We start from the raw sequence: 27,953 nt of genomic DNA, 5'->3' as shown, positions 1-27,953 counted from the left end.
AGTACCGAAAGTAATTATTATCAACTTCTGCAAAATTCTCTGCTGTGTGACAAATCTCCTGAGGAAAAAAAAAATGTGTGTAAGGAAATCATACATTGTTTTGGAAGGTTTACTAAAAGAAATCCCACATTTAGGAAAATATTAGTGACAGGCAGAACAGGTATACATCACCATTAATTATCACGTTCTCCATATCCTAAATATTTTAGAACACAATTGCCCATATTTAAATAATTTAAACTACTTAAGGAACAGGAAACAATTTGCATTTTTTTTTGGAGTAAAACTATTTCATTTTTATTTAAAAAATAAACTCCAATATGAACCTAAACCATTTGCTACTTACAAAGTTGCTACAGTTTTGAAGATAAAACAAGGTACACATCACAATCTACAAAGCAATGCCATTAACAAACACTTTGTGCACATACGTGTGCACAAACACCCAGTAAGAAAGATTGTTGATGGTGCTAACACCACCAGAATTACTGCTTTGACTGCATTTGCTTCTTCACTGAAGGCCAGCCTTTCCCTCCAAGAGGTTCCTGTGGCTGCTGGAGACAGAGCAGGATGGAGTTGGGGTGCTGAGGAGACACCTCAGGAAGGTGGATGCTGCCACAGCAGATTCTGGCACAAGGCTGAGAAGGGGCGATCTCCCAAGATGGAGGTACCAGAATTGGACCCAAGATGCTGAAGGAGGAAGAGAGCATGAAAGGAAGGCCAGCAGATCTTGGAGACTGATTCAATGGGCAGTTAGGGAGGAGGGTATGTTGAAAAGAGGGAGCTAAAAATCCCCAAAGCTGCAAACCAAGTTTGTTTGTGGCAGTTAGTGCTCCTGGGACAGAGGAGATGCCAGCAAGCCAATAAAACCTCCCAGAGACATGGCCTCTTTCCTGTACTGGAGAGGTTGATGGAACTCACTCTCCTGATTGGACACACTGATACTCACATTTGACCACTCCATCTGATCGGCCCCTAAAATGACTGATATGTTATAATACAGATGCAAACCACTGGACCTGGAGTCAGGAAGGCTAGTTCAAATCCATATTTATTGACCCTACATGTCACTTCACCTCTGCCTGCCTCAGTTTCCTCAATTGTGAAATGAGGATGATAACAGCACCTACCTCACACAGGTTTCTGGGAGGATCCAATGAGATCTTATGTAGAAAGCACTTAACACAGCTCTTGGCACAGAAGAGTCCCATTATCTCTGGCCCAAACACGGGCCTCTAATGGCTGCACAGTCTCATTAAGAGGCAAAGCTTCGATGATAACCTGTAGGCCGAGGAAATGTGTCAGATAATGTAAGTATCTGCAGAGTCAGAGTGATCTGTCCCTGCATGGGAGGCCCATCACACAGGACCCTGAAATAAAAAATGGATAGGTTTTCAGCCCCCAATCCTTGGGAGATCCATCCTCGGGCACTTTCCACAATCAGAATGGGCAAACTTGAAACCTCGCCTGGCTGGTGCTTTCTCCAAGGTTAAAATGTCTCTCTGCACGGCTGGAAGTTTAAAATAACATCAAAAGGATGGCACAATGTTAAATGGGTTACTGTTACACAGGAGCCAAACACTGAACTCCAAGGAGGAAGTGACATTTTACTCTGGAATATTATCTGTCCAGAAAGTCCTGGGGATTAAAAAAGAAACTTCCTCCTTTGTCCCTTCCCCAGCCAGTCTTCCTCACCCCTCAAGTTCCAGATCTCCTCTTTTTCAGAGGTGTGGCTGTTGGAGTCAGGACTGGGAATGTATGTAAAGGGAAGGCAAGGGTGACTCCACCTACTTTCCTCTGAGAGAGGATTCTCTTTCTTCCTAAAGAAACAATGAAACTGAAAACCGCTTCCTTTAATAACTTTCCTATTAGATCACCCCTAGCCCAGACAGTAAAAAGGAATCCCTGTTTCAAATTGCAGCCCTTACTTCCCATCTCTGTGATGACAGGCAAGTGCCTCAGTTTCCTCATCAGCCAAACAAGAGGTTCAGATGAGATGATCTTTAACACCCCTTCCTAGTATCCCAAAGAAGCCACAACAAAGCACAGGGAGAGAGAAAAGCCTCTATTTTTCTTCCCTGTAAGAAAGATGTCACTGTCAAGATTTCAGGAATACTGAGGCCCAAGATCTCAAACCAAGGAACTGAAGAAGATTATATGAGCACCTTTTCTGGGCCAAAGATGTGGGTTTGCCAAGTCCTAGACTTCTAGAGGAAGTGCTTGCTGGGATAAAAAGGGCCCAAAACCCAGACAGCAGGGTTTAGAACCAGAAAGGAATGGAAGATCCCAGTTCAACATTTTCCCTTTGTTTCTAGGAAGAAATCTGGCCCCAACCTCAGCAAGGAGTGACTTGTTCAGGGGCATACAGCTTGGCTGGATTCTAACTTCGGGCCTTGGACTCACCATTTCTCAGCTCCTTCACTCAGAGTCAGAAACTGATATGTGAAACTTGACTTCTGCATGTACCCACTGCCTGGTACAAAAGGGATAATAATCCCAGTGCCCATTTCTCTTTCTGAAGGAAAGGTGCACATTATTACTGCTACAATACCTGCTATTATCTTTTTTTCTATACCAAAATGAGTGTGCATTTTATTCCTTCCTTTAGTCGAATGTGATGAGAGCAAGCTTCATGTTTTTTTCTCTCACCTCCCCATTTTTTCCTCCACTGAAAAGTCATTTACTTGCCTCTTTTATGCCCCATGCCATTTCACCCTTTCTCCTACCAATATATTTCTCTCTCACCCCTTAATTTTATTCTTTTAAGATATCATCCCATCTTATTCATTATTCAATTCACCCTGCTCTCTCTCTCTCTCTCTCTCTCTCTCTCTCTCTCTCTCTCTCTCTCTCTCTGTGTGTGTGGGGGGGAGGGGGGCAATCCCCCCAACTACCCAGATACTGAAAGAAGTTTTCAAGAGTTACGAATATTGTCTTTCCATGTAGAAATGTAAATAATTCAACTTTAGTAAGTCCCTTATGATTTCTCTTTGCTGTTAACCTTTTCATGCTTCTCTTGATTCTTGTTTTTGAAAGTCACATTTTCATTTCAGCTCTGGTCTTTCCATCAAAAATTCTTGAAAGTCCTCTGTTTCATTAAAAGACCATATTTTCCTCTGAAATATTATCATCAGTTTTACTGGGTAGGTGATTCTTGGTTTAAGTCCTATATGGACTAAATATAATATTCCATGCCCTTTGACCTCTTAGTGTAAAAGCTGCTAAATTTTCTGTTACCCTGATTGTATTTCCACAATATTTGAATTGTTTCTTTCTAACTGCTTGCAATATTTTCTCCTTGACCAGGGAACTCTGGAATTTGGCCACAATGTTCCTAGGAGTTTCTCTTTTTGGATCTCTTTCAGGAGGTGATTGGTGGATTCTTTCAATATTTATTTTGCCCCCTGGTACTAGTATATCAGGGCAATTTTCCTTGATAATTTCATGAAAGATGATGTCTAGGCTCTTTTTTTGATCATGGCATTCAGGTAGACCCATAATTTTTAAATTGTCTTTCCTGAATCTATTTTTCCAGGTCAATTGTTTATCCAATGAGATATTTCACATTATCTTCCATTTTTTGATTATTTTGGTTTTGTTTTGTGATTTTTTGTTTTTTCATAAAGTCATTAGCCTCCATCTATTCCATTCTAATTTTTAAAGAACTGTTTTCTTCAGTAAGCTTTTGAACCTCGTTTTTCATTTGGCTAAATCTGCTTTTGAAAGCATTTTTCTCCTCATTGGCTTTTTGATCCTCTTTTGCCAATTGAGTTAGCCTATTTTTCAAGGTGTTATTTTCTTCAGCGTTTTTTTGGGTCTCCTTTAGCAAGGTTTTGACTCGCTTTTCATGCTTTTCTTGCATCTTTCTTATTTCTCTTCCCAGGTTTTCCTCCACCTCTCTAATTTTTTTTTTTTTCAAAATCGTTTTTGAACTCTTCCATGACCTGGGACCATTGAATATTTGTTTTGGATGTCTGGAATACAGAAGCCTTGCCTTTTATATCTTTCCCTGATGGTAAGCATTCTTCTTCCTCATCTGAAAGGGTGGGAAAAGATATCTGTTCACCAAGAAAGTAACCTTCTACAGTCTTTTTTTCCCCTTTTTTGGGCATTTTCCCAACTAGTTACTTGACTTTTGAGTCCTTTATCAAGAGTAGGGTTTACTCTGGGAATTTGTAAGATCTCAGTTCCTTCAAGGTGGCACAATCAGGCGTGTACACTGGTCTGGGAGCAGAGAGAGATTTTTGTGCCCAGAATCTTAGCAGTTACCTCTCCACAGCCACCTGGTCTCCAGTTCCACCAAGTCAGCACTGGGGACTGATTTTCAGTTAAGCTGTGAGGGCAGGGCTGCCATTCAGTGTGAGACAAAGACCAGCACCCTCAGAGCCTCTACACAGGGTTGAGGTAATATTCAGCTCCTCAGTACCCCCAGGGGTTTTTACTCTCCAACTATGTATGCGGGAAGCTGTATGGGCTGCTGTGTGGCCTCTGTGGCCACTGCCTGCTTCCAGAGCTATGGGGAGGCCCTTCTCCCTTTCTGGCCAGCTGAAAATATCCCATCACTGACCTTTGGTGCCTGTAGGTTGAGGGATCTGCAGACTGCTGCTGCTGGGACTGGGGATTCACTGCTACTGCTACTGGAACTTCTGCTCCTGAGGTGTCCTCTTCCCAGAGTTTTGCCACACTAAGCAGACAAGGCTGGAATGGGTTCCACTCCAGGTCCCGTGCAACCGACATTTCCCCTGAGTCTTTCAGGTCACCCTGGGCTGGAAATCTCCTTCATTCTGTTGTTCTCCACTTCTGCTGCTCCAAAATTGTTTGAGAGTCCCTCTCTACAGATATTTTATGGGCTGTGTGGAGAGAGCCTCCCTATGCGTGTCTTTCTACTCTGCCACCTTGGCTCCGCCCCCCCCAACAATTTGCATTTTTAAAAATCTTGCTATTCGGGCCTTGAGGACAAAACTTTTTGATTAGCAGAACAGAATTGTTATAATTTCTTTTCAGATATAAAAGTTATTAATATTTCTGTTATCAACATTCACTTCCACAAGAATTTGAATTCAAAATTTTCTCCCTATCTCTTCCCACCCTCCACCCCAAGAGAGCATGCACCCCATCCACCCCTTCTTCCAGTCTGTCCTCTCTTCTATTATCCACTTTCTTCCATTCCCCCTTTCTCTCTAATTTCCTGTAGGGCAAAATAGGTTTCTATATTCCATTACCTGTCTATCTTAATTTCCAGCTGCATGCTAAAACAAATTTTAACATTCATTCTTAAAGCTTTGAGTTCCACATTCTCTCCCTCCCTCCCCACCCACCCTCATTGAGACAAAAAGCAATTCAATATAGGTCACACATATGTAACAATGAATAGCATTTTCGTAATGTTTATATTGTAAAAGACTAACCACATTTAACTCTGTCCTATCCTGGCCTCCATTCATTCTTTTCTCTCCACTGACCTGTTCTCCCACAATAGTGTTTGCTTCTAATTATAACTTTCCCCAATTTGCTATCCATTCTGTTATATTCCCTCTCCTATTCCCTTTTCCCTTGCTTTCTTGCAGGGTAAAAGAGATTTCCATATCCAATATATTTTATGTTGTTCCCTCCTTAAGGCAAATCCCACTAGGGTAAAAATGACTTATTTCCTTTTATCTTCCCTGCTTCCCCTCCGCTGTAAAAGCTCTTTCTTGCATCTTTCTTTATGAGTTCACTTGCTACATTCTACTGCTTCCTTTCTCTTACCAATAGTACATTCCATTCAGCAATAAATTTTATTTTCTAAGTAGTCTCCCTTCATATTCAGTTCACCCTGTGCCCCCTGTGCGTGTATGTATGTATATATACATATATGTGTGTGTGTGTATACACAGATAGATAGATATATAAAACCATACACAGATAAACCTATGTACATATAAATATATGTGTGTGTGTGTGTATATACCTGCACATACAGAGGTACATACATACCCATACACACCTACATACATATTCCCTCTAACTACCATAATACTGAAAATGTCTCATGAGTTAAAAATAGCATCTTTCCATGTAGGAATGCAAACAGTTCAGCTTTGAAGAGTTCCTTAAGACTTATCTTTCCTGCTTACCTTTTCATGTTTCTCTTGATTCCTGTACTTGAAAGTCAAATTTTTTGATCTGATCTTTTCAACAAGAATGCTTGGAAGTCCTTTGTTTTATTTAAGTTCCAATTTTTCCCCTGAAATATTAAACTCAGTTTTACTCGTCAGGTGATTCTTTGCTATAATTCTAGCTCCTTTGACCTCTGGAATAGCATATTCCTAGCCCTTCAATGGATTAGTGTAGAAGCTACTAAATCCTGCATTGTTCTAATTGTATTTCCAAAATATTTGAATTGTTTCTTTCTGATTGCTTGTAATATTTTCTCCTTGACCCTGGAACTCTGGAATTTGGCTACAATATTCCTAGGAGTTTACTTTTTTCACGAGGTTGTGGGTGAATTATTTCAATTTTTATTTTATCATCTGGTTCTAGAATATCAGATCATTTTCCTTGATAATTTCTTGGAACATGATGTCTAGGTTCTTTTTTGATCATGGTTTTCAGAAAGACTAGTAATTTCTATGTTATCTCTCCTGGATCTATTTCTCAGGTCAGTTGCTTTTCCAATGAATTATTTCATGTTGTCCTGTATTTTTTAAAAATCTTTTGGTTTTGTTTTACAGTTTCTTAGTTTCTCGTAAAGCATTGCCTTCTATCTCCTCCACTCTAATTTTTAAAAAACTGTATTCTTCAGTGAACTTTGAACTTCCTTTTCCATTTGACAAATTCTGCTTTTTTATTATTTTATTTGTCTTCAGTGTTCTACAATCGCTCCCATATCTTAGATTTTGCCCCTCCCTCCCCAATTCCCCCTTGCCTCCCTACTCCCTCCCTGAGACAGCATATAACTTTCTATAGTTTCTGCACATACATTCCTATTAAAGATATTTTCATCTTAGTCATGTTGCAGAGAAGAATTAAAATGAATTGCAGATATCATAAAACAAACCAATACATAATGCAAAAGAAAATGATGTTTAATTCTGTAATCAAATTCCATAGTTCGTCTATGGATATGGAAGGCATTTTGCCTTAAGAGACGATTGGGAATTTTTGAAGTCTTTGAATTGCAGGGAAGTACGAAGTCTACCAAAAAAATTCTTCTCACACTGTGGTTGTTGCTATGTACAAAGTTCTCCTGGTTCTGCTCCTTTCACTCAGTATCAGTTCACATAAGTCTTTCCAGGCCTTTCTGAAGTCTTCCTGTTCATCAGTACTTATACCACAATAATATTCCATTACATTGATGTTCCACAATTTATTCACCCATTCCTCAGTTGATGTGCATCCTCTTGATTTCCAGGTTTTGGCAACCACCAAGAGAGTTGCAATAAATACTTTTGTACAGGTGGGACCCTTTCCCCTTTTTATGATCTCTTTGGGATACAGTGCAAGAAGCGGTCCTTCTGGTTCAAAGAATATGCACATTTTTGTAGTCCTTTGGGCATACTTCCAAATTGCTCTCCAGAATGGTTGCATCAGCTCACAGCTCCACCAACAATGAATTAGTGTTCCAACTCTCCCACATCTTCTCCAAAATTTGTCATCTTCCTGTTTTGTCATATTAGCCAATCTGATAGGTGTGATGTGGTATCTCAGAGTTGTTTTGATTGCACCTCTCTAATCAATTGGGATTTATAGAATTTTTTCATATGACTATAGTTATCTTTAATTTCTTCCTCTGAAAACTGCCTGCTCATGTCCTCTGATCATTTATCAAATGGGGAATGACTTGTATTCCTCTACATTTGACTTAGTCCTCTATATATTTTTCAAATGAGACCTTTATCATAGACACTAGTAGTAAATATTTTTCCCTAGTTTTCTACTTCCTTCCTAATCTTGGTTGCATTGGCTTTGGTTGAGCAGAAACTTTTGAATTTAATGTAATCAAAATTATCCATTTTGCACTTCATAATGTTTTCTATCTCTGGTTTAGTAAAAAATTATTCCTTTCTCCATAAATGTGATAAACATACTATTCTTTGCTCCATTAATATGTTTATAATATCAATCTTTATACATAGATCATGTACCTATTTGGACTTTATTATTGTGTACAATGTCTGGCACTGGTCTGTGCCTAGTTTCAGTCACATTGTGATCCACTTTTCCCAGCAATATTTGTCGAACAATGAGGTCTTATCCCAGAAGCTGGGGTCTTTGGGTTTATTGAGCAAGAGATTGCTATATTCATTGCCTACTGTGTCTTGAGTATCTAACTTACTCCATTGCTCTACAGTTCTGTTTCTTAGCCTGTATCAAGTGGTTTTGATAACTGCTACCTTGTAATACAACTTGAGATCTGGTAGAGGTAGGCCACTTTCCCTAACATTTCTTTTCATTAGTTCCCTTGATAATCTGTTTCTTTTGTTCTTCCAGATGAATTTTAATTTTTTTTAGCTCAGCAAAGTAATTATTGGGTAGTTTGATTGGTATCACACTGAATCAGTAAATTAATTTAGGTAGAATTGTCTTTTTATTTTATTGATTCAGCCCACCTATGAGCAACTGATGTTTTTCCACTTACTAAGTTCTGAATTTATTTGTGTGAAAAGCCTTTTGCAATTGTGTTCAGGGAGTCCCGGGATTTGTGTCATCAGGTAGACTCCAAAATATTTTATAGTGTTTACCCTACCTTTAAATGAGATTTCTCTTTCCATCTCTTGCTGTTGGGTTTTGTCAGCAACATATAGAAATGCAGGAGATTTGTTTGGGTTTATTTTGCAACCTGCAAATTTCACAAAGTTGTTTATTTTCTCCAGTAGTCATTTACTTGATTCTCTGGAATTTTCTAAATATATCATATCCTTTGCAAAGAGTGATAACTTAGCTTCTTCTTTGTATAATCTAATTTCTTCAATGTTTCCTTTTCTCATTCCTACAGCTAAGACTTCTAGTACCTTATTGAATAATAGTGCTGATAATGGACATCCTTGTTTCACCCCTGATCTTATTGGAAATGCATTTAGCTTATTCCCATTGCATATATTGCTTCCTGAAGGTTTTAGATAGATACAGGTTACTATTTGATGGAAAGTTCCATTTTTGTCTGTGCTCTCCAGTGTTTTCAAAAGAAATGGATGTAGTATTTTCTGAAAAACTTTTTCTGCATCTATAGAGATAATCATGTGGCTTCTGTTAGTTTTGTTGTTGATATGATCAGTAATGCTAATAGTTTTCCTAATACTGAACCCGCCCTGCATTCCTGGTATAAATGTTAACTGATCATAATGTATTGTTCTCTAGAGAAGTTGCTGTTCATTTTGCTAAATTGTTATTTAAAGGTTTGCACCTATATTCATTAGAGAAACTGAGCAATAATTTTCTTTCTTTGTTTTGACTTTTCCTGGTGTAGGTATCAAAACCATATTTGTAATAGGAAAAGAATTTGCAAAGATTCTTTCTTTATCAGTCTTTCCAAATAATCTATATAGTATTGGAATTACTTTAAATGTTTGATAGAATTCATTTTAAACTCATCCAATCCTGGAAATTTTTCCCTAGGGAGTTCATTGAAGGCTTGTTCAATTTCTTTTTCTGAGATGGGGTTATTTAAGTACTCACCTTTCTCTTCTGTTAATCTGGACAATTTATATTGTTTTAAATAAACAACAATCTCATTTAGATTGTCTAATTTATGGACATAAAATTGGGCGAAGTAATTTCTAATTATTGTTTTAATTTCCTCCTCATTGGAGATAAGTTCACCCTTTATATTTCTGATGTGGATAATTTGGTTTTCTCCTTTCGTTTTTTGAATCTAGTTGACCAAAACTTTAACCATTTTATTGGGTTTTTTCCCCACAAAACCAATTCATAGTTTAATTTGCTAGTTTAATAGTTTTCTTAATTTCAATTTTATTAATATCTTCTTTGTTTTTCAGTATTTCTAATTTGGTATTTACTTGGGGATTTTCAATTTCTTTTTTTCGAGCTTTATCAGTTGCATGCCCAATCATTGCCCTCCTCTTTCTCTATTTTATTCATGTACGCATTGCAAGATATAAAACTTCACCTAAGAACTGATTTTGCAGTATCCCATAAGATTTGGTAGGTTATCTCATTATTGTCATTCTCTTGAATGAAGTTGTTGATTGTTTCTATGATTTCTTGTTTAACCCCCTCACCCTTTTGGATTAAATTATTTAGTTTCCAGTTAATTTTTGGTCTATCCTTCTACGGCCTTTTATTACATATAATTTTAATTGCTTTATGATCTTAGAAGGATGCATTGAATATCTCTGCCTCTCTACACTGAATTGTGAGGGTTTTAGGTCCTATTACATGGTCAATTTTTGCAAATGTGCCATGTACCTCTGACAAAAAGGTATATTCATTTCTATCTCCATTCAATTTCCTCTAGAGATCTATCACATCTACCTTCTCCAGAGTTTTATTCACCTCCTTAACTTTTTTCTTGTTTATTTTGCGGTTAGATTTATCAAGTTCAGAGAGGGAAAGTTTGAGGTCCCCCACTAATATAGCTTTGCTTTCTGTTTCTTCCTGAAATTCTCTTAACTTCTCCTCTAAGAATTTGGATGCTATACCAATTGGAGCACATATGTTTATAATTTATATTGCTTCATTGTCTATGGTGACTTTTAACAGGTTATAGTTTCCTTCCTTATCTCTTTTTGTTGGATCTATTGCTGCTTTTGGGTTGTCTGAGATTATGATTGCTACCCTTGAATCTCTTACATTGGCTGAACCAAGATATATTCTGCTACAACCTTTAACCTGTGTCTATCCCCCATTTCAAATGAGTTTCCTGTAAACAATATATTGTTGGATTATAGTTTTTTAATCCATTCCGCTAACCATCTCTGTTTTATGGGAGAGTTTATGCCATTCACATTCACAGTTATGATTACTATCTGTGTCTTTCCCTCCATCCTCTTTTGCCTGATTGTGGTTTTAGTGCTCCCTTCTCCCTTCCTTTCCACAATAGAGTTTTAATTTTTGCCACCACCTCCCTCACTTTTACCTTCCTTCTTTCAACCCTGTCCCTTTTACTCTGCTTTCCCCTTATTACTTCTTCCCTCCCTTCTAGCTTCCCCTCCCTTTTCTTTCCCTCTTTACCTCCTACTGACTATAGAGCTAGCCACGTTGATATACTTAATTAAGCTGGTTTTTCCCTCCTTGAAACAAATCAGATCAGAGTAAATATCAAACAATGCTCATCTCCCTCCCCTATTTCCCTCTACTTTAATATAGTTTTTTGCTTCTTCCTGTGATGTAATTTTCTGCTTCCTCCTTTTCACATCTCTTGTACATCCCTTCATATGCTTTACTCACATTTTTTTCATCACATCATTTACTTTATACCTGCTCCCTCTACAATGAATATCCCTTTTATATTTCATAACAAATATACAACTCTCAAGATTAACAAGCATCATCTTCCCTTATAAGGATGTAAGCAGTTTGCCCAAATTGAGTAACAAGTTTTTTCCCCCTGTTTAACTTTTTATGCCTCTCTTCCAACTTACATTTGAAGATAGAATTTTCCATTGATTTCTGATCTTTTCATCATGAAAGTCTGGAAATCCTTTATTTCATTGAATGTCCATCTCCTTGACTGAAATATTATGCTTAACTTTGCTGGTTAATTGATCCTTGGTTGTAGTACCAGCTCGATTGCCTTACGGAATATCAGATTCCAATTCCTTCAGTCTTTTAATGTAGAAGCTGCAAGGTCCTGTGTGATCCTTACTGTCGCTCCTCGATATTTGAATTATTTCTTTCTGGCTGCCTGTAGTATTTTCTCCTTCACTTGATAGTTCTGAAATTTGGCAACAATATCTCTTGATATTTTTAGTTTGTGATCCCTTTTGGGAGATGAATAGTGGATTCTTTCGGTGACTATTTTCCTCTCTGAATCTACCACTTCTGGGCAGTTTTCTTGATGATTTCTTGGAAGATATCATCCAGGCACTTTTTTCATCATGGTTTTCTGGTAGGCTAATAGTTTTTAGATTTTCTCTCCTGAATCTATTTCCAGGTCATTTGATTTTCCAATTAGATATTTTAGAATTTCTTCTACCTTTTCGTTCCTTAGATTTTGTTTAACTGATTCTTTATTTCTCCTAGAGTCATTATATTCTACTCGCCCAATTGTAATTTTTATCAAATTGTTTCTTCAATTTCTCTTTGCATCTCCTTTTCCATCTGTCCAGTTATTCCTTTTAAAAAATATTTTCCCCAATTAGTTTTTGTACTTCTTTTTCCATTTGTCTAATTTTCCCAATTAGGTTTTGTGCTTCCTTTTCCATTGTCCAATTTTCATTTTAAAGGAGCTATTCTTCTCAGTGAATCCTTTTTTTTCACACTTTTAAAATTATTGGCCACATTTTCTTCTATTTCTTTAATTTGACTTTGAAAAGCCTTCTTCAGGTCTTCCAAGAGGGCTCTTTGTGCTTGCAACCAGTTCATAGTCCCTTCTGAAATTTCAGGTGGGAGCACAATCTCAGTGCTATCCTCTTTGGTATTCCTGTTTTGATTCCCCACAGAAAGATTCTATGGTCTTTTCTTTCCTGCTTTGCTTCTTACTCATGATGATAATAATCATTCTTTTCCTGCCTTTTAAAATAGATTTCTTTTTCTAGGGCACAAGCGTCTCTGTTCCAGAGTTCTTTTGCCTTGAACTTGAGGCTTTGTATTTTGTGGCCTCTGGTTCTTTCAGGTAGAAGTTAAAGTGCTGCAGCTTGCTTTGTGCTAACCTGGTCAGTATGAGAAAGTAGAGTTCAGATGAAGTCTTTTTGTCTTTCTTCAGATTTACCGTGGAGCTAGTTGTTAAGTGTGGGAGAGGGGTGATCTGGCCCCAGGAGGTCTTCTCTGCTGAGCTACAGCATAGGCAAGCTCAGCAATTGGTTATTTCAGCTGCCCTAGTGTCTCCCTGATTCCCTGGAGTGCTAAGGAATTTCTGGGGCCCTGGTATTGGTGATGGTAGGGTTCCACACACTTGTGGCTCCAGATCACCTCCAAGTTTGCTGAAGTGGGGCTGTCTGGGACTGTTCTGGTTCTGCATTAGTTCTGTTCAGCCACAGCAAGAGGGACTCTGATTAGCGATTTTCCTAGTCTCATGTGCTAAGAGACTGCCCCTTCTGCTGATCCCATGATTTTTCTGGGGAAATATTTTATGGTTCTTTCAAGGTCAACAAGGGGAGGGGAAGAGAGTATTTTCTGATCACTTTGCCATTTTGCATCCTGCAACTTCAAGGAGGTTACTTACAGACATTTAATCTGGGTGCTGATAGTCCCAGGAACAGCCATTGCAGATACCTGGGGCTCCAAGCTCTCCCTCACTCCATTCAGCTGAACTCTTGTCCTGGACTGATATGCCCAAATTTTTCAGTACAGCCACTCCCTCAGACCACCCGGGCTTTCCTGCTTTGGCAGGGAAGGTATGCTGTGCTCTATATACTCCTCCACCCCCACAGAACAGATCCTTCTAGTCGACCTTCCAGTCTGTCCTGGTCTGTTAATCTGCCACAGGCTGTCTCCTATTGGATTCTACCCCTCCAAAATTTGGTCACATACTCTTTTTAGAGGAATGTGAAGGAGTTTGTGTAAGAGTTTAGGTGAGCAGTTGCTCTCACTCTGCCATCTTGACCCCCCTCCCTCCATTTCTGCTTTTTAAAGCATTCTGTTCATTGGTATTTTGCACCTCTTTTGCAATTTGAGCTGGTATATTTTAAAGGAGTTATTTTCTTCAGCACTTTTGGGGGTCTCCTTTAGCAAGCTGTTGACATGCTATTCATGATTTTCTTGCATCACTCTCATTTCTATTCCCAATTTTTCCTCCACCTCTTTTACTTGATTTTCAAAATCCTTTTGGAGTTCTGGCATGACCTGAGACCATTGCATATTTTTGGGGAGTTGGTTGGATGTAGAAGCCTTGACTTTTATGTCTTCTTCTGATGGCATGCTTTGTTCTTCCTCATCCAAAAGAATGGAAGAAAATATCTTTTCATCCAGATATAACCTTTTTCTCTATTTTTCCCCTCTTTTGGGCATTTTCCCAGCAAGTTACTTGACTTTTGAGTCCTTTGTCAAGTGTTAGGTATATTACCCTAGATTTCAGAGGTTTTTTGTAGTTGTTCTTTGAGATATTTCCAGGGACCTGTAAGTTCTCAGGTCCTCCAGTGTTTCACAATTAAGGGAGAGGTGTTTACTCTCTTCCTGGCCTACATTCTGGTCTGTGAGCAACCACAAGCACTCTTTTTGTCCTGGAACTACCAGCAGAATTCCCTCTCCACAGCTACCATAAACTCCACCATGCCAGCACTCCTTCTCACCCCAGAAACAATTGAGATCCAGATCAGCTGCTTAATTCCTCCAGGATCTTTTGACTGAGTGCTCTAAAAGTGCACCACTGCTACAGTGGCTGTCACCACCCTGGAGCCCAGGCTGGGACAAGACCACGTTTCCCTCTCACCTAGTTGAAAGAACTTTCTTACTGACCTTTGAAGCTGTCTTTGATTTTTGTGGATTGAGAAATCTGGGAACCGTAGCTGCTACCTGTGATTCCATGCTCTGAGGCCTATTCCATTCTTATCGGCGTCCTGCTGCTCAGTCACAGCTGGGCCAGCTTCCTCTCTCAGCTAGGTGCAATAGACCTTTCCCCTCAGCCTTCCAGGTATCTAGGGCTGGAAATCTGTTTCACTCTGTCATTTTGTGACTTCATCTAGTCTAGAATATGTTTGAAGCCATTTTTACAAGTATTTTATGGATAATGGGGGGAGAGCTAGAGCAGGTCACTTCTTCTGTTCTGCTATCTTACCTCCACCCCACCCCCGAATTGTTACAGATTTGAAACAAAAGATGAACACCATCGCCAGAGCAGAACAAAGAAACAAAAATGTTCTTACATATTATCAGAAGGGAAAAGTTTTTTTTGAGGCAAACAGAAATGAGAGAACACATTGTAAGAAATATTAACATCAGAAAAGGAAGGTAGAGCAATAAATAGTAAGGAACGTATCTGAAGACTTCAAAGCATTTTTAAAGAAATGTAACTGCTAATTTAATACTAAAGGGAACATTTTTAATCTATTAAAAGGCCTTGGCAATACTGGAAATTTGAAAGAATTATTTATTCCCAGTGAAAGTTTTGGAGCATATTCCCAAGTAAGAAATGAATGAAATATTATATAAATTCTAATATCATAACATCATGCCAATGATCTTAAGTTATTTCTGTTGGCATTTTCTAAAGTTTAAACTCATCATCATAGGCTAAACCTACTCTATAAAATAATGATAGAAGCAAACAATTATATTCAAAAGTACTTGTGTATATGATCCTCCTCCTGCTTATTGTTACTAACATTTTTTCAGGAAATTTGGTATCTTTATGAGTCATGGCATGATAGCTGTTAGATCTGAAGGGACTATTAGAAGTTATCTACTCTAACCTTCCCAATGCAAGAATCTCTTTTTATTATCTCTTCACATTTATCAATTCAAACTATGTCACTTAAATTGTGTCATATTTAACAAGTTACTTAACTTACCTGGAACATGCTTTTTTCATTTATAAAATGAAAATATTATTTCCAGTAAATACTTCGCAAGGTTATTTTAAAGATCAAGCAAATTAACAAATGTGAAATGCTTTGCAAACTTAGAAATGATTTATAAAGGAAAGCTCTCATTACATGTTAACATGTTCATTTTTTCTCAAAATTATGTCAAGCAAACGCCAAAGCTTCAGTACGATCCATGACCTTTTCAGGAAAATTGATCATGATACAAGTCTGAAACTGTCTTTTAATATACCTGTACAATTATGGGAAGTAAGAAAATTAGTTGTTTTGTAAAAACAATCAAATTTAGTGTCAATAAACTCTAGTATCTCTTTATTATCTTTAGGAACTGATGTACAGTCTTCCATTTGGCTTTTGACTTGACCCTTCCTATATTGCCAATTTTCTTGTATCTTACCTTCCTCTACATTCTTTAGAATACAGTGACACTAGTCCCTTGTCTTTCTCTTGCACTCCCCACTCTGAATGCTTCACTGGCTGTGTCCATGTCCAGATTCTTTCTCTCCTCATTTCCATCTCATTTCCCTGGGTTCCTTCAAGTTCAGCTAAAACACCATTTCCTGCCTGATGGTTTTTCTGGTCCTCCTTAAATTTTGCATATGACCTCTAACAGTATCTCAAATTTGTTTGGGTACGTTTTCTTGAATGTTTCCTTACCCAGTAGATTTTGAGTTTCTCAAGACAACATACAGTTTTTTTGTTTGTTTTTGCTTTTTGTATATCCTCAGGGTTTAGCTTACTGACCAGAAGATAACGAGCTTTTAAAAAAAAAAAAAAGGTTATTGACTTGATGTATGATAACAGATTTAATACAATACTTTTTTTAATTATTTAAACTAATTCATTTTAAAAGACTCATACATTCTCTTTCTCACCATTATGTAACAAAATATTTGAATCGGTTCCAGAGAATAAATAGTATTGAAGAAGCAGATTTTAATTTATCAGAAGAGTTACTCTAAACATTATGAATGATAATTTCTCTAAAACATCACTAAAGATAAGCTGAAAATTCAGCTAATGCTTGATGTTCAATGATAAGAAAGAAAATATTTTCAATTCCATTTATGGAAAAGTTTAGTGACAAAATATTTCCTTATATAAAGCTAAAATCTACCTTTCTGCCACTTCTACCTTCTGTCAGAAGTTTCAGCTCCTGGAGACAATTAAAATAATTTCAATCACTCTCCTATGTAATGAGCTTTCAATTGTTCCTCTTATGTCATGATATCAAGCATAATTCTAGGTACAATCTAGAGCTTATCAATATGCTTTCTAAAATTTGGTGCTAAGAAATGAACACATTAGAGCAAAAAATGATCTAATAGAGGAAAATGCAGTAAGAAAATAACATTCTTCAGCTAAGAAGACAGCATAAAATAAATAAGAATGAACCTGAAGTCAAAAGAGATTAGTATTTTCATACCATGTCTGGTGCTTATTAGATGTACATAGGTAAGGTGCTAAACTTAAGTTTCTGTCTTCTCATCCATAAAATGGGCACAATATTTAAATTATCATATGACTATCTTAAAGGTAAATAAAAGCATGAATGCAAAATGCTTTTAAACTTTAATGGATTATGTTACTTTTAGTTATTATTGTGAAGAATATGCTTTATTGTATATTGTCTTTTCTGGGAAGTAATTTTTTTCTTTGTATCTTAACTATTTGGTTCAGTACCTGCCACTTTAGTAGGTGCTTAATAAAACCTTATTGACTTGATTTGTGGATAACAAATATTTTTATATTCTTTTGTTGACTCACAATATACTTGAAATCCAATATAACTCCTGGATCGTTTTCAGATTAACTTCCATGTAGTCACTATATGTGTGTCCTTTGTATTTGTGAGGATTTTTTAATCCAAATAAAGGATGATATTTATTAATCTAAAATTTTATCTTACTGTGGTATGCACTATTGATGTTGGGTCATGGGTGAGGAGGTGTCTCAGTTTGCTCATTCAGTGTGTTTCCTATCCCTCAAGGATTTTTGTTACCTTATCATTTGAAATCCTTATCATTCATCTTATCATTTGTACCACTGCTAACAATATTCAAGAGAAGAGCAAATATCAACAAATCTCTATATTTGAAATAATAATTTCTAGAAATTTATTTTTATTTTCACTTCTACGTTCACCTTCTCCTTCCATCTCCTCCCCCACACAATTGAGAAGGCAAGGAATGCAGTATATGAAGCCATGAAAAATGGAAAAATAAATGTGTGTATTTTTTCATAACATTGCTATTCTTTCCAATATATATGCATGTATGCCTATATATATGCATTTATATAAAACATATGTACCACACATAGATTATAAAAGATATAATACACATTCGCTCATACATACATATATATACATATATATGCATATATATGTATATATATGAAACTTTAGTCATGTTATGAAAATGAAAACAAGAAAAATAAGGAGAAAAAATATTTTAATTTGTACTCAGAGTCCATAAGTTCTCTCTCTGGAAAGAGAATATTTTTCATCAAGAATCCTTAGAAATTTTCATGAATCGTTGTGTTGGTCAAAGTTGCTAAATCATTCTGGTTGATTATCATTATGGGATTTATACATAATATTCTCCTGGCGCTATTCACTTCACTTTTCTTCTGTTCACGTGTTTTCCCAGCTTTTTTAAAACATTTTTTTCATAATTTATTACAATAAAGTATAACATTCCATCAGAGTCATATATCATAACTTGTTCAATCATTTCTCAAGGGAACATTCCCATCACAAAAGAGAACTTCTGTAAATATTCCTGAACATATGAGTACTTTTCCTTTTCCTCTTATCTCTATGTGGTATAAAACAAATAGTGTTGTTGCTAAATCAAAGGGTAGAGGATGCATTACATAGTAATGATTTAAAGTACCTTGACATCATCTAGTGTGCTATACTTTCTCTATTTCACTATTCAACTCTGTGTCTGCCTTTCTGTCTTTCCATCTTTCCCTGTCAGTTTTTCTCTTTCTCTCTGCTCTGCCGTTCTTCAGTTTCCTTCTCTATGTGTTGTTTCTCTGCGTTCTCCTCTCTTTTCTTCTCCCTTCCTACCCTCTAATTACTTCTCTTCCCTCTATCTCAAAAACAGACCGAATGATAAATTATTGACTTGCATTAATAACAATTTACCAGACAACATAGAATCAATATTTTGCATATAAATAGGATAAACAAGAAGGAACCAGTTTTAGAGTTATAGACACTTCTAAAGTTATAGGAAACTTGGTGGTGTGTGTGTGAAGGGGGTTGTCTTGCCATTACATCATAGCATATTTCATAGGAAAGAAGCAGAAAATAAAACAAACAAGAAAATGTAACAAAATATATTCTCACATTTACCCTAGATTTTGTAGAGAAGATTGCAAATAATTCAGAAATAAAGTAGATAGGTAGGAATATATGAAATAGAATGCTAAATCAGCCACTGCAAGATGGGATATTCGTCACACGCAATGCTTAATTTTATCATCGAAACATGGAAGAAACATTATTCCATTTTCTCCTTTGACCCCGTCCCTTTTCTAAAGTGTTTGATTCTGACTACACCCTCCCCCAATCTGCCCTTTCTTCTATCACTGCCTCTTTTGCCCTTCCCCCCTAATTTCCTGTGGGGTAAGATAGTCATTTGAGTGTCTATATTATTGCCCCTTTAAGCCAAATCTAACGAGAGTAACATTCACTCATTCTTTCTCACCTTCTCCCTCTTCCCCTCCATTGGCATTTTTCTCATCATTGGCTTTTTGGATTTTTTTGCCTTGTGGGTTAGTCTACTTATCAAGGTGTTATTTTCTTCAGTATTTTTTTTGGCTTTCCTTTAGCAAGCTGTTGACTGAATTTTCATTATTTTGTTGCATCACTCTCATTTCTCTTCCTATTTTTCCCTCTATTTCTCTTACTTGATTTCAAAAATCCTTTCTGAGCTCCTCCCTGGCCTGTGACCAATTCATATTCCTGTTGGAGGCTTTTTATGTAGGAGACTTGACTCTGCTATCGTCCTCTGGTTATATGCTGTGATCTTCCTTGTCACGAAAATAAGTTTCTCTGGTCTGATATCTTTTATGATGGTTACTTATCTCCCCAGTCAAGCACTTGATTTTGTAACTATTCATCAAGTAGAACTCTGCTTTCAGAGGAGGTGGTGATGGAGGTGGGGGTTGGTGTACTGTCCCAATCTTCAGAAATTTTGTATCAGTCTCTCAAACACCTATGTCTGTTGGCCCAGAGCTATAGAAACAACCTCTGCTGCTGTGCTACTGGCTACTGTTGTCACCACCCCCACTGCTTTGGGTCTGGGATTAGACCTGGCCAGACCACTTGCCCCTCTCACACAGGTCCCACAGTTTTCCCACTGACTTTTTTTGTGTTAGTGGATTGAGAAGTCTTGAAACTGCTTCAGCTGCCAATGATTCATTTCCCCAAGGCCTACTCTGGCAGGTTTGTGTTTGTGTGGCTCACACTGGACTGTACTCTGCTCCCTGCCTCATGTAAAAGATTCTTCTTGTCCACTTTCCAGTTTGTCTTGGACTGGGGATTTATTTCATTCCATCATTTTGTGCGTTCTGTAGGTCTAGAATTTGTTTAGAGACATTTTTACAGGTTGCTGGATGCCTTTGGGGGAGACCTCAGGGAAGTCCCTCCTTTTACTCAGTGATCTTGGCTCTTTCCCCTCATGAAATATTTTTAAAACCAAATGGAGGAGGTAGTACAAAGCATGAGATACATTTAAATGGTACTGTACAATTTCCACTTAAAGGCCCTCATTACCCCTATTTTGCAGATAAGAACAAATGTCATTAGAATTATAAATTTAGTATTACTATAAATATGACCACTTGTATCATGGGAGACATTATGTGAAAAATCTCAATGAAAATGGCATTCCTCATGGATTATGGTTTTCTCATGTTGTGTCTGCTCATGGATGTCATTGGCTGATTGCATTGAACTTTAAAGCACTTCAGTGTTTCATTAATGAGTCCTAAGGTCATTAATCACTAGAGTCATTCTCACAATCTATACTTGAAAAATCAAGTCAATAAAAATTAATTTTAATTATTCATGCATGACCAATCCATCGAATTACTGTTTAGTACATATTTCTTGGAGAAATAAAAATGATATTTAATCAAGTGAATGTGAAATTAAATACATGGAGGATGGGCCTATGAAATATGGAAACCAATTTTAAAGTGCTTTCATTCATTTTAAGCAAATCCCATTTTCATTGATATTTTTTCTTTTCTTTTTAACATAGTATGAGATCCCAGTGATGTTCTTTTCCCAGGTAGTATTCTTTTAGTGCCCCTATCTGAAAATATGGGCCTCATTCCTCACCCCTATTGAATTCTGAAGTATTCTCTTCTCTCAAATCTTGCCCTGTCAAGTGCCAGCCTTGGTTTTCTTGAGCTAAATGATGTCTTTGTTCTCATTCATATGTTGCTGAGTGAAGTAGGAGAAAAATATTAAAAGAAAAGTCACTTTAGAAAAGTGACAGGGTCAAAGGAGAAAATATAATAATGGAGGGGGGCAGTATAGAATGGAGGAAAATATAATTAGTGTGACAAAAAATTGAGGGTGTTTGCTGAAGATTCCTTCTTATCACTTCCTCTTTATCTTCATCTTACATCATTCAGATACCTTCCCCCAATATCTCCTCCTTTACTCCTGTCTCACATGAATAAGTGGGCTTTTTTCTTTGCAAAGATATCCTCCTGTACACACAGGAACAGTACAAGAACATTTTGTTTTCTCTATGATATTGCCTCTCCACTCACCCCTTCCATCATCCTTCAGTTTTTACATATCTATTGTTCGCTTCCCTACATCTATGTCCCAAATGCAAAAAACTCTCACTTTTTCTATCATCCTATATTTCTCTTCTCTTTCGTGGCTATTTTTATGATAAGTCATTTCTGTCATGTTTGATTCTGCGTGACCCAATTTGTGGTTTTCCTGACAAAGATTCTGGAGTTGTTTGCCATTTTCTTCTCTAGATCATTTTAGAGATGAGAAAACTGAGGCAAACCTTCCCAGTGACACACAGCTAGCAAATATCTGAGGCCAAATTTGAACGTAGGAAGATGAGTCTTCCAGACTCCAGGTTCATTAGTCTACACACTGTGTAATGTAGCTGCCCATTAAATGCAAAATATTTTTTTTGTTTCTCAGTTGTTTCAGTTGTGTCCAACTCTTTGTGATGCCATTTTGGATTTTTCTTGGCAAAGATATGACAGCGGTTTGCCATTTCCTTCTCCAGCTCATTTAATAGATGAGGAAACTAAGGCAAACAGAATTAAGTAACTTGCTCAGGGTCACACAGATATTAAGTGTTTGAAATCAGATTGGAACTCAGGAAAAATAATTCTGCCTAATTCAAAGCCTAGTATTGTATCCACTATGCTACCTAACTACCTCCACAAAAGTTTGTCTAAAATTGTCATTTCCACTTCTTTCCCTCTTAGTTTTTGCTTACTCTCTGTAGCCTCTCTTTGAACCTCATCATTAAACTGGAACTGGTTGCTCTAATTTTCCATTAATCTCCTCAGTGCCAAATCTAAAAGACCCTTTTTGACGATCAGCAATCTTAACATTTCTGCAAACTTTGACACTCTCAATTGTCCTCTTCTTGATATGATGTTTTCTTTGGGCTTGTGCAATATTGTTCCTTCCTGTTATTTCTACTTATCTGACAACCCTTTGTCAATATCTTCTGTTGGATATTTATCAACAGTTTATCTGCAGCCTGTGGGTTTCCTCTAGACTTTGATTCTGGATCTTAGTTTTGCTCCATGTCCTTTACCTTGGTTTTCTGATCAATTTCCACAGATTCAATCATCATCTTTCTTCAAATATGTCTCAGATTTCTTTGTCGAGCCCCTGATCTTTTCCCTGATATCAGACTGACATATCCAGCTGACTATTTGATATCCCAAAATGGATGTCCTATAAGGTATCTTAAGCTCAGAATGCCCAGGAGTGACATAATTTTTAATGTGCCTGTCACCCTTGCATCTTCTTAACTTCCATTTTGCTATTGAAGGTACAGTCATTCTGCTAGCCGCTCAGATTTGCAAACCAGGTGTCAACCTCAATCATTCCCTTTCTCTTACTTACTCATGTTCAAACCACTGCGAAAGAGTAACTGAAAGCAGGCACCTAAGTGGCTCATCAGATTAAGTGGGCCTAAAGTCAAGGAGACCTGAGTTCCAATTCAGCCTCAGACACTTAAGAACAATATAACTGTGAGCAAGTCACTTAACTTCTGTTTCTCTCAGTTTCCAAATCTGCAAAATGGGGATAGTAACAGCATAAATCTTCCCCAGATTTTTATGAAGATCAAATGATACCATAAATTATAAAGTAGTTAGCACAAATCTGACACATAGCAAACACTATGTAAATATTAACTATTATTAAGTAGATTCCAATGTTTTTCTCTATTAATCATTTTATTTTATAGCTTCTCCTATACTTATCCTGTATATAACTTGTTTGTAATTTTTTGTTTGTTTATTTTCTCCCCCACTTTAGAATGTGAGCTCCTTGAGGACAAGGACTGTCTTTTTCCTAGTAGTAGTAGTAGTAATATAGTAGTAGTGGGAGGAGGAGGAGGAGGAGGAGGAGGAGGAGTGTTGTTGGTGGTGGTGATGGTGGTGGTGGTGTTAGTAGCAGTGGTAGTAGTACTAGTATTTTGAAATAGAAACTCTAAGATCATTTATTAAGTCATGGGGGACTTGCTATCTGAACCTTTAGTACTAGTACCAAGGACAACAAATCCCTTGTTCTTATTTAATATACTGACTTAATCGTAACTTCTTTGAAATATTAAGGGACTATATGCTATAATTAAAATGGCTAAAAATCATATAGTCATTATATTAAAAATTAATTAAATTATGACACTTAAATTACTATGATTATGATAAAATCAGTATAATTAATAAAATATTATGCAGTAGAGATTTCAGAATTCATAAAGAGACTTAGATATGCCTAGGAAGCTTTTAAATAAATATACATCTTTGGTAAGCATCAAATTCTGTTTATAATATTTTAAATATCTAATGCCATTAAGAGGTGGCTTAGTATAATGGATACAGAACTGGTCTTTGGTTCATGAAAATTTGGACATCTGTTGCTAAAGAAACAAAAAAAATATATACTTCACTAGGAGGTCATCTCTCATGCTCTTCATTTTAATATTGTTTGCTATCATTGTACCTAAACTAAATGAACTGTGTTCTCAGATTATAATTCTTCTATTTTGATTTTCCCTTTTAATTATAATTGACTGCTTTAATTTTCTATTTAATTCCTTAGCCATGCCCATTTACAATCATACACACATGCATATACACACACATATATATACACACACACATATATATATACACACATAGACATGTTTGTCTATGTGTGCTCATGTGTATCCATGTCTCCTCTCTTTTCATCTTCAGCTATTTACTAAAGTTATTGGGCATGTAGAATGTGCAATAAATTATGGCACATCAAGAAATAATGCTACACTTAAGAGATAAGCCTTATCTATTAAACGTTGGGGATGTACCTCAGATCACCAAAGATGAATCATATTTAAAATATGAAATAGGTAGTTTCTAATTAATTTAATCAAGTATAATAAAAATCATTTTCTAATTTCATTCAGCTTTATGATACATAGAAGGAAATAACTTATAAATGAAAATATCTACTGTAAATTATCAATCATAAAGCAGAAAATTTGAATTCCTTGACTCTTGTTAATTGACATCATAAATGAATGACCAGCAAGAAATATCCCTTCCCTTGTTGGGCCTTTGCAATACAGGGACTATTAAATTAGGTTTTAGAATATGAGAGAATTGGTGCGTGGCTTTTTGTTTGAAGATGATTGTACACTTACTGCAGCCTCAAAGACTGAGATGCAACAAAGTATGCATAAATTCTCTGCTACTTGTGCTAATTTTGGCCTGAAAATTAATACCCAGAAAAAAGAAGTTTTCATCAGCCAGCACTACAACATTCATATATGGAACTATTGATTACAGTAAATGGAAAAATTATGAATGCTGCAATCTCTCTCCACTTTTGTCTTTGCTTATAGCCTTTTCAAGTAAAATGATTTCTCATCAGTGGGGTAACTGATCTTCAATCCCTTTTCATCCTCATTGAAGCTGTCTGACAACATCACTGAAAATAACATGCTATAAAGCATGGAAGCAAGTAATTTAGAAAAGAAGTTCTTTGATTCTTCTCCAAATAACAATCAGTTTTTGTTTATGGTAGTTTATAGTCAACACAGGCTAAAAATTGGACCTTGACTTTATCTGGAACATGGAAACAATGTGCAGCTTGTTATGTATATGAATCCCAACAATTCAAAAACTATTATTCAGGGCAGGATAACATTTGACTGTCAAGATGGACATATCTGACTTGTCATACTTTTTGTATATAATTGCTCATTTTTATTATTTCTAGATGATTTGGAAGTTCTGATAAATGGGAACACATAGTTCTGCCTTCAAAATATTCATCTCCATGTTCCATCTCTTATTTTGTTGTGTCCCTATTATCTTCAGCTATAACAAACTGCATTTTATGCCTGGAAGGAAATTTTTCAATTTCTATTGTTATCCCAGAAGACTAATAAGAGTTTTATCAATTATCTCATGGACAGTCCAGAAAGTGGTACCAAAGTCAAAATAAATGTTTCTCTCCTTTGAAAACTGAACTCACTCTTGACCATGATGCAGATGAAAGTAAAGAGGAGGGTTTTCATAGTAACAAGTGTGAAGAAAACTCTGTGAAGAGCAAAAACTGAAATCTATTGAGAATGATTATTTTGTCTGAACTTTGTTCAACACCTCTGCCATGACACTGACAAATACCTTTAGCTAATGTACATATATGTGTGTATATACACACACACACACACACACACACATATATATAATGTAGCTTAATATTGATCGTCAGTCATTTAATAAAATTGCAACAATAGTTGTAATTCTAAAGTATGATCTGAAGAGATATGAGAGACAACCTGTTGAGAGAAAAGTTTTAAGACTGAATTTTCCTCTAACAATTATTATTTTTTTTATTCAGCAAATAGCAATCACGGAAGGGTTGTGCATGCAAAGTGATGCCAAAATAAAAATTGCTTAAAAAGAACTTATTGAAAAAAAAGCAGCAAAATCTAGAAATGACCGCTGCTCTTTAATAGTAACTTTCACTAAGTCTGACTTGTCGTGCTGTGAAAGTAAGACTCTCCTTTAGCAAATGTACTTTGAGAATCCTCTTATCCAGCAAGAGAAGAGAAGCACACTTGCACAGTTAAAATGGAATTCTGTATGTCTTGCAAAAAGGAACCTCACTGTACAACTTGGTTTCCTCATTAACATATTTTGGAGTAAAAGGAAAAGAAAAGAAACATACATGAATTTTATTGATAGAGTTTCTTTTTGCACAAAAATGAAAAGATTAGAATAGAGGTTAGTGTTCCCTATGGCAACCTAAGTCATGTGAAGCCTAATAATAATAACATATTAATAACTATCTTTATACAGAGGCTTAAGATCTACAAAGTGTTTTACACATGTTAACTCATTTGATTTTCACAACTCTGTGAGTTAGATATCATCATCACCATTTTATCAATAAGGAAACTAGACAGAGATTAAATGACTTGGCTAAAATCACATTACTATAGTTATCCCTTCTACATTATGATTTTCTCCATCATCATTTCCATATATCTGGGTAAGCATAAGAAATTAAATGAAAAATTTTGGGGAATTCTGTGGAAGCTGCAGATGATAGGGAAATGCCTACAGATGACTCAGAGGTTATGACCAAACACTTAACCATAATTTTAAAATAAGGTGGTGTAAATACTCCATAATATAAAGAGAAAAAAAAGTCAGACTTCTCTGGTATGAAGGGAGGGCCAAGAAATTTTATGGACATTTTCCAATTTATTGGGACTCTGTGTTCCTGACCCGAGTGTGTGGAAAGGATAACTGTATTAAATATGTGATGCAGAATTTGAATCCAGGCCTTTTGAATCAATGAGTACTGCAATTTAACCCTAGCTACAAAACTTTTTCAGATATGTAATCTGAGGTCCTTTCTGACTCACAAGCAACTAAAAATATATGTTGATAATATGGAATAAAAATTCCAAGAAAATAGTTTCAGAAAGGTTTATTTAGGTTTGATATTTTTCTTAGTATCCAGAAAGAACAACAAAATCCAAAAGCCCATGATTTCATTCTCCAGGAAATCCTGTGAAAAATAAAAGTTTGTAATAATAGACAGGAGACTGGACTTGTGGTCACAGGAGCTAGGTTCAAGTCTCAGTTCATTGAGTTATGTGAATTTGAGTGTCATGTCACTGTTCTGGAATTTATTCTCCTCTTAAATAAACCACTTTCTTCCTATTCTCATTAGCTATGAAACCATAAAATACAAATTTAGAGTTTGCAAAAGCACTTTGTTCTCAATAACATATGTTCTGTCCTTACTACTCCTGCAACCACACTCAATTTCCCAACTCCTGGCATGTTATTGGCTAATTCTCATGCCTGGAATTTCCTCCCTCCTCAACTTTGTCTACTAGCGACCTGAATTCCTTCATGCCTCATCTAAAATCGCTGCGTTTTCTTATCCTACTTTTTCCAAGCTTCATTACCTTTAATACTTTTCCTTTGAGACTATCTCCAAATTATCCAGCACATGTTATTTGTACATAGATGTTCACATCATTTGTTACCTCTTTGAAATCTCCTTGAAATAAGGAGTTATTTTTGCTTCTCTCAATATCCCCACCTCTTGGCAAACTGCCTGGAATATAGTATGGGTTTGCTAAATGCTTCAGTACTTGACTTGAACAACTTGGTATGTATGGTGGCACAACTATACTTATCTTTAATTTAGGAGACAACGTTCTAGAGGTTCAACGACATACCAATGATTCCACTGAAAGATATATGATGATAAGTGGCAGACCTAGGGTTTAAATGAACTATCCTGACACTTGAAGTCCAAACTGTTTTCATTATGTGCTTCTCTGATATTAAAGATAAGATGATTCCAAAACACTTTTTTCCTTATTTCTCAGCACAAAGCCCAGGCAACAATCCTTAGCGCATTGATTTAATGATTGAATCTTTCTCCGTATAAATTCTATTGATTGATTGATTGTTACTAACTTCCATAATGAGAAAGAAGCATCCAAATTGGCTGTACTAGATAATTACTAAAGAAGACTGGCTTCCTATAGTTTA

The 27,953-nt window shown here is 36.4% G+C and overlaps 1 long non-coding RNA gene across 1 annotated transcript in view; it reads right to left on the bottom strand.

Moving 5' to 3' along the window:
* Positions 1–319: 319 nt before the first annotated feature.
* Positions 320–27,953, bottom strand: part of LOC140501220 (uncharacterized) — a 76,013-nt gene continuing 48,379 nt past the window's right edge. Inside the window, exons 4-5 of the long non-coding RNA XR_011966100.1 lie at positions 1,131–1,281; positions 320–690 (exon numbers count right to left, since the gene is read on the bottom strand). This is a non-coding gene — a long non-coding RNA (uncharacterized lncRNA). The remainder of the gene's footprint in view (positions 691–1,130; positions 1,282–27,953) is intronic.

This window comes from Notamacropus eugenii, chromosome 4 (genome assembly GCF_028372415.1).
Source record: "Notamacropus eugenii isolate mMacEug1 chromosome 4, mMacEug1.pri_v2, whole genome shotgun sequence".
Taxonomy (NCBI): domain Eukaryota; kingdom Metazoa; phylum Chordata; class Mammalia; order Diprotodontia; family Macropodidae; genus Notamacropus; species Notamacropus eugenii.
Note: the sequence above shows the minus strand (reverse complement) of the source record. Positions and strands in the feature narration are given on the sequence as shown.